Below are 6,109 nucleotides of genomic sequence, written 5' to 3'. Positions count from 1 at the left end.
AATGTAGTGATTCAACAACGAATTTATTTATTTATTCCTACCTATCTCTGCAATTAGTGTACGTGAGTATTTCATTGGAATTGTTGCAATCGAAACCGAGCTTAATAATTTCATGCGGCCGTTTGCAGTCCTCCTCGTGCTTTAATTGCTCATTTCCAAGCGTTATTTTAGGTTGCCTGCAAAGTTGTCAGATGAAACACAACCACTGCGACGAAAGGCCATTCCTTGGAGCAGGTAGACGCCAACTGCGGCGGGAAACTGTCGTGGCCAGGAAGATATTCACTGTGTGTGGAAGTTGAGTGAGGATCCGAAGCTGACTTGCCAGCACACGTTGCAGCATTCACTCGCCAACGGCAACGGGGTAAGAAAAGGGTGCAAATACGCCGGTTCTCGTCCGATCACCGACGTTGGGCTTGGATGGGTGGCCGCCTCGCCTGGGAGCACAGGGCGCTGTTGGCTAGAATCTATGTTCCTCGTTTTCGGTGCAGCTCGTCATGCTATTTCCTCCGATTCACATCCCCGCAAGCTCCTCAAGTGCCGCAAGTCTGCAAGTCCCGAGACGCTACGCTAGACGCTTGCTTCCGGCCCCTCATGTACCATGCCACAGGCGCCAAAGCGTTCGGCTGGCCGATGGCCCCTGTACTCCCCGCTCGCGCCACAGCAGTCACTGTGCTTGCAGGGAATGCCGCGCCGCCGAATAACGTTTGGCGCGCAATCCGTTTATGGACAGAGAATGCTAAAAGGGGCCGTTCGACCGTTAATACGGAAATCGTAGCCAAGTTAGATGGCGTGAGCCATCTCGCGGCTGCCGCTGTTATTACGAGCGCGCGTGCCACGCGGTTGAAGAGCAGTGCGCTGGCTCTGGCTTTCGACGCCGTTTCCTAGTGTATTTTGTCGCTTCTAGTGGAGGCATCATCGGTTATGAGAAGCTGGTAAATCACTCACAGTACAGTAGTTATCGCCCAACACGAGGAGAAGCTTTGATTGTAATGGAGATTAGCACCGGGACAGCGCGAACGCAGTCCCGACTACCAAAAATTATGCGCCCGAGTTACTCGCATTTGGAGTAATCGCGGGGGTCAGCTCGACCGAAGTGCAATGGACAAGCCTCACCCCGGAGGAACCGCCTTCATGATCACGGTATCCTCTACGCCAGGTAAGTATGCTTCTCCTCGGCCACAGGCGAATATTTGTAATGCGTCGCGCTATCGTAGTGGAACGAGAACTCTTGACGTTGTCGCATTCGGCGAAGAGCATGGTGCCGTGAATGTACTTGCTTCCTGAGAAACGCGCTGTTGGCCGTCGAGTTAGCAGGCAGACAGGCGCAATAACGGCCTTCTGCAGAAAGCGATGCAGTTTTCGTGCGGAAGACATCGCGACTCGCGGCGCCGGCCGTTGCTGGGGTTAAGTTACTGCACCCTCCGGGAGATGGCGGGCCATGTCGGGGTTACCGCCTTCGAGCCACCCTCTCCGCCTGAAAGTCGCCCTCTTTCTCGGCCGGTGTCAAAACGGCAAATGAGATTTGCTGAATGACTGTTTCTTCCCGCCACAGTGCAAGCCACAAAATCAATTATTTCTCTTACCTTTGCTCCCTCCGTGGGAGCCATAGTGCTAGGAAATACGGCAGCATTGTCAATCGCCCTTGTCTGTCGCTGAGCAACCGAAGGACCAAGCTCAGACTATCAGATGTTCTAAGGAAGCTGTATGCACTCGTGGGTGTTGTACACGAGGGACAAACATCACGTCAGCAGGCTCTTAAGGGAAGGCAATAATCAGCAAAAACTGCAACTTACCCCATTGGACGCTGATGGAACAGAAGACACTTGAAGGTAAGGTAACACTTCTTTTTTCTGTTCATCTCGAGCACGATCTGGAAAGCTCGGACGAAATTTGTGTTCTCTTTAATTCAGAATGTGGAGATATTTCCTTCACGCATATGAAAGTATAATGCTTCATTATTTAAGCTAGATTGAAAAGTTTAGGGAAAGTAATTAATTCGTTTAGGCTGCACCACTACTTGGTAGCACTGTCAAGACAATGCCCATTGCCATCTAATGGCAACACAGCTTGCTGCAGATTAATTTTTGCGGCATTTCATAAATGATTAATATCTTATGACTATGGTGACGCTATGAGTAGTTTTATATGTGCAAACATTTGAAACTGCTGCAGGCATTACATTCACCCTTCTCTGCCTCTTTGCTTGGACATGGAGTAAGTAAGGATAAATTAAATTGCTTGTTTTTGAAGTAGTAACGGTTCTGAAGTGTAAAGAAATGATTTTAAACAATACAGTGTATTTTTTTTTCCGAATGTAGTGATTCAACAACGAATTTATTTATTTATTCCTACCTATCTCTGCAATTAGTGTACGTGAGTATTTCATTGGAATTGTTGCAATCGAAACCGAGCTTAATAATTTCATGCGGCCGTTTGCAGTCCTCCTCGTGCTTTAATTGCTCATTTCCAAGCGTTATTTTAGGTTGCCTGCAAAGTTGTCAGATGAAACACAACCACTGCGACGAAAGGCCATTCCTTGGAGCAGGTAGACGCCAACTGCGGCGGGAAACTGTCGTGGCCAGGAAGATATTCACTGTGTGTGGAAGTTGAGTGAGGATCCGAAGCTGACTTGCCAGCACACGTTGCAGCATTCACTCGCCAACGGCAACGGGGTAAGAAAAGGGTGCAAATACGCCGGTTCTCGTCCGATCACCGACGTTGGGCTTGGATGGGTGGCCGCCTCGCCTGGGAGCACAGGGCGCTGTTGGCTAGAATCTATGTTCCTCGTTTTCGGTGCAGCTCGTCATGCTATTTCCTCCGATTCACATCCCCGCAAGCTCCTCAAGTGCCGCAAGTCTGCAAGTCCCGAGACGCTACGCTAGACGCTTGCTTCCGGCCCCTCATGTACCATGCCACAGGCGCCAAAGCGTTCGGCTGGCCGATGGCCCCTGTACTCCCCGCTCGCGCCACAGCAGTCACTGTGCTTGCAGGGAATGCCGCGCCGCCGAATAACGTTTGGCGCGCAATCCGTTTATGGACAGAGAATGCTAAAAGGGGCCGTTCGACCGTTAATACGGAAATCGTAGCCAAGTTAGATGGCGTGAGCCATCTCGCGGCTGCCGCTGTTATTACGAGCGCGCGTGCCACGCGGTTGAAGAGCAGTGCGCTGGCTCTGGCTTTCGACGCCGTTTCCTAGTGTATTTTGTCGCTTCTAGTGGAGGCATCATCGGTTATGAGAAGCTGGTAAATCACTCACAGTACAGTAGTTATCGCCCAACACGAGGAGAAGCTTTGATTGTAATGGAGATTAGCACCGGGACAGCGCGAACGCAGTCCCGACTACCAAAAATTATGCGCCCGAGTTACTCGCATTTGGAGTAATCGCGGGGGTCAGCTCGACCGAAGTGCAATGGACAAGCCTCACCCCGGAGGAACCGCCTTCATGATCACGGTATCCTCTACGCCAGGTAAGTATGCTTCTCCTCGGCCACAGGCGAATATTTGTAATGCGTCGCGCTATCGTAGTGGAACGAGAACTCTTGACGTTGTCGCATTCGGCGAAGAGCATGGTGCCGTGAATGTACTTGCTTCCTGAGAAACGCGCTGTTGGCCGTCGAGTTAGCAGGCAGACAGGCGCAATAACGGCCTTCTGCAGAAAGCGATGCAGTTTTCGTGCGGAAGACATCGCGACTCGCGGCGCCGGCCGTTGCTGGGGTTAAGTTACTGCACCCTCCGGGAGATGGCGGGCCATGTCGGGGTTACCGCCTTCGAGCCACCCTCTCCGCCTGAAAGTCGCCCTCTTTCTCGGCCGGTGTCAAAACGGCAAATGAGATTTGCTGAATGACTGTTTCTTCCCGCCACAGTGCAAGCCACAAAATCAATTATTTCTCTTACCTTTGCTCCCTCCGTGGGAGCCCATAGTGCTAGGAAATACGGCAGCATTGTCAATCGCCCTTGTCTGTCGCTGAGCAACCGAAGGACCAAGCTCAGACTATCAGATGTTCTAAGGAAGCTGTATGCACTCGTGGGTGTTGTACACGAGGGACAAACATCACGTCAGCAGGCTCTTAAGGGAAGGCAATAATCAGCAAAAACTGCAACTTACCCCATTGGACGCTGATGGAACAGAAGACACTTGAAGGTAAGGTAACACTTCTTTTTTCTGTTCATCTCGAGCACGATCTGGAAAGCTCGGACGAAATTTGTGTTCTCTTTAATTCAGAATGTGGAGATATTTCCTTCACGCATATGAAAGTATAATGCTTCATTATTTAAGCTAGATTGAAAAGTTTAGGGAAAGTAATTAATTCGTTTAGGCTGCACCACTACTTGGTAGCACTGTCAAGACAATGCCATTGCCATCTAATGGCAACACAGCTTGCTGCAGATTAATTTTGCGGCATTTCATAAATGATTAATATCTTATGACTATGGTGACGCTATGAGTAGTTTTATATGTGCAAACATTTGAAACTGCTGCAGGCATTACATTCACCCTTCTCTGCCTCTTTGCTTGGACATGGAGTAAGTAAGGATAAATTAAATTGCTTGTTTTTGAAGTAGTAACGGTTCTGAAGTGTAAAGAAATGATTTTAAACAATACAGTGTATTTTTTTTTTCCGAATGTAGTGATTCAACAACGAATTTATTTATTTATTCCTACCTATCTCTGCAATTAGTGTACGTGAGTATTTCATTGGAATTGTTGCAATCGAAACCGAGCTTAATAATTTCATGCGGCCGTTTGCAGTCCTCCTCGTGCTTTAATTGCTCATTTCCAAGCGTTATTTTAGGTTGCCTGCAAAGTTGTCAGATGAAACACAACCACTGCGACGAAAGGCCATTCCTTGGAGCAGGTAGACGCCAACTGCGGCGGGAAACTGTCGTGGCCAGGAAGATATTCACTGTGTGTGGAAGTTGAGTGAGGATCCGAAGCTGACTTGCCAGCACACGTTGCAGCATTCACTCGCCAACGGCAACGGGGTAAGAAAAGGGTGCAAATACGCCGGTTCTCGTCCGATCACCGACGTTGGGCTTGGATGGGTGGCCGCCTCGCCTGGGAGCACAGGGCGCTGTTGGCTAGAATCTATGTTCCTCGTTTTCGGTGCAGCTCGTCATGCTATTTCCTCCGATTCACATCCCCGCAAGCTCCTCAAGTGCCGCAAGTCTGCAAGTCCCGAGACGCTACGCTAGACGCTTGCTTCCGGCCCCTCATGTACCATGCCACAGGCGCCAAAGCGTTCGGCTGGCCGATGGCCCCTGTACTCCCCGCTCGCGCCACAGCAGTCACTGTGCTTGCAGGGAATGCCGCGCCGCCGAATAACGTTTGGCGCGCAATCCGTTTATGGACAGAGAATGCTAAAAGGGGCCGTTCGACCGTTAATACGGAAATCGTAGCCAAGTTAGATGGCGTGAGCCATCTCGCGGCTGCCGCTGTTATTACGAGCGCGCGTGCCACGCGGTTGAAGAGCAGTGCGCTGGCTCTGGCTTTCGACGCCGTTTCCTAGTGTATTTTGTCGCTTCTAGTGGAGGCATCATCGGTTATGAGAAGCTGGTAAATCACTCACAGTACAGTAGTTATCGCCCAACACGAGGAGAAGCTTTGATTGTAATGGAGATTAGCACCGGGACAGCGCGAACGCAGTCCCGACTACCAAAAATTATGCGCCCGAGTTACTCGCATTTGGAGTAATCGCGGGGGTCAGCTCGACCGAAGTGCAATGGACAAGCCTCACCCCGGAGGAACCGCCTTCATGATCACGGTATCCTCTACGCCAGGTAAGTATGCTTCTCCTCGGCCACAGGCGAATATTTGTAATGCGTCGCGCTATCGTAGTGGAACGAGAACTCTTGACGTTGTCGCATTCGGCGAAGAGCATGGTGCCGTGAATGTACTTGCTTCCTGAGAAACGCGCTGTTGGCCGTCGAGTTAGCAGGCAGACAGGCGCAATAACGGCCTTCTGCAGAAAGCGATGCAGTTTTCGTGCGGAAGACATCGCGACTCGCGGCGCCGGCCGTTGCTGGGGTTAAGTTACTGCACCCTCCGGGAGATGGCGGGCCATGTCGGGGTTACCGCCTTCGAGCCACCCTCTCCGCCTGAAAGTCGCCC

At 50.8% G+C, this 6,109-nt stretch overlaps 3 non-coding genes across 3 annotated transcripts; all 3 read right to left on the bottom strand.

Annotated features, from left to right (window-relative positions):
• Positions 1-1,001: 1,001 nt before the first annotated feature.
• LOC126446561 (U1 spliceosomal RNA) lies at positions 1,002-1,164 on the bottom strand. The gene has a single exon (XR_007583333.1). It is a non-coding gene; the product is annotated as a U1 spliceosomal RNA (small nuclear RNA).
• Positions 1,165-3,312: 2,148 nt separating this feature from the next.
• On the bottom strand, positions 3,313-3,475 carry LOC126446560 (U1 spliceosomal RNA). The gene has a single exon (XR_007583332.1). It is a non-coding gene; the product is annotated as a U1 spliceosomal RNA (small nuclear RNA).
• A 2,148-nt stretch (positions 3,476-5,623) lies between these two features.
• Positions 5,624-5,786, bottom strand: LOC126446559 (U1 spliceosomal RNA). Its single transcript, XR_007583331.1, has one exon. It is a non-coding gene; the product is annotated as a U1 spliceosomal RNA (small nuclear RNA).
• Positions 5,787-6,109: the final 323 nt, after the last annotated feature.

This window comes from Schistocerca serialis, unplaced genomic scaffold (assembly GCF_023864345.2).
Source record: "Schistocerca serialis cubense isolate TAMUIC-IGC-003099 unplaced genomic scaffold, iqSchSeri2.2 HiC_scaffold_401, whole genome shotgun sequence".
In the NCBI taxonomy this organism is placed as follows: Eukaryota; Metazoa; Arthropoda; class Insecta; order Orthoptera; family Acrididae; genus Schistocerca; species Schistocerca serialis.
This window is presented reverse-complemented; position numbering and strand designations above follow the sequence as displayed.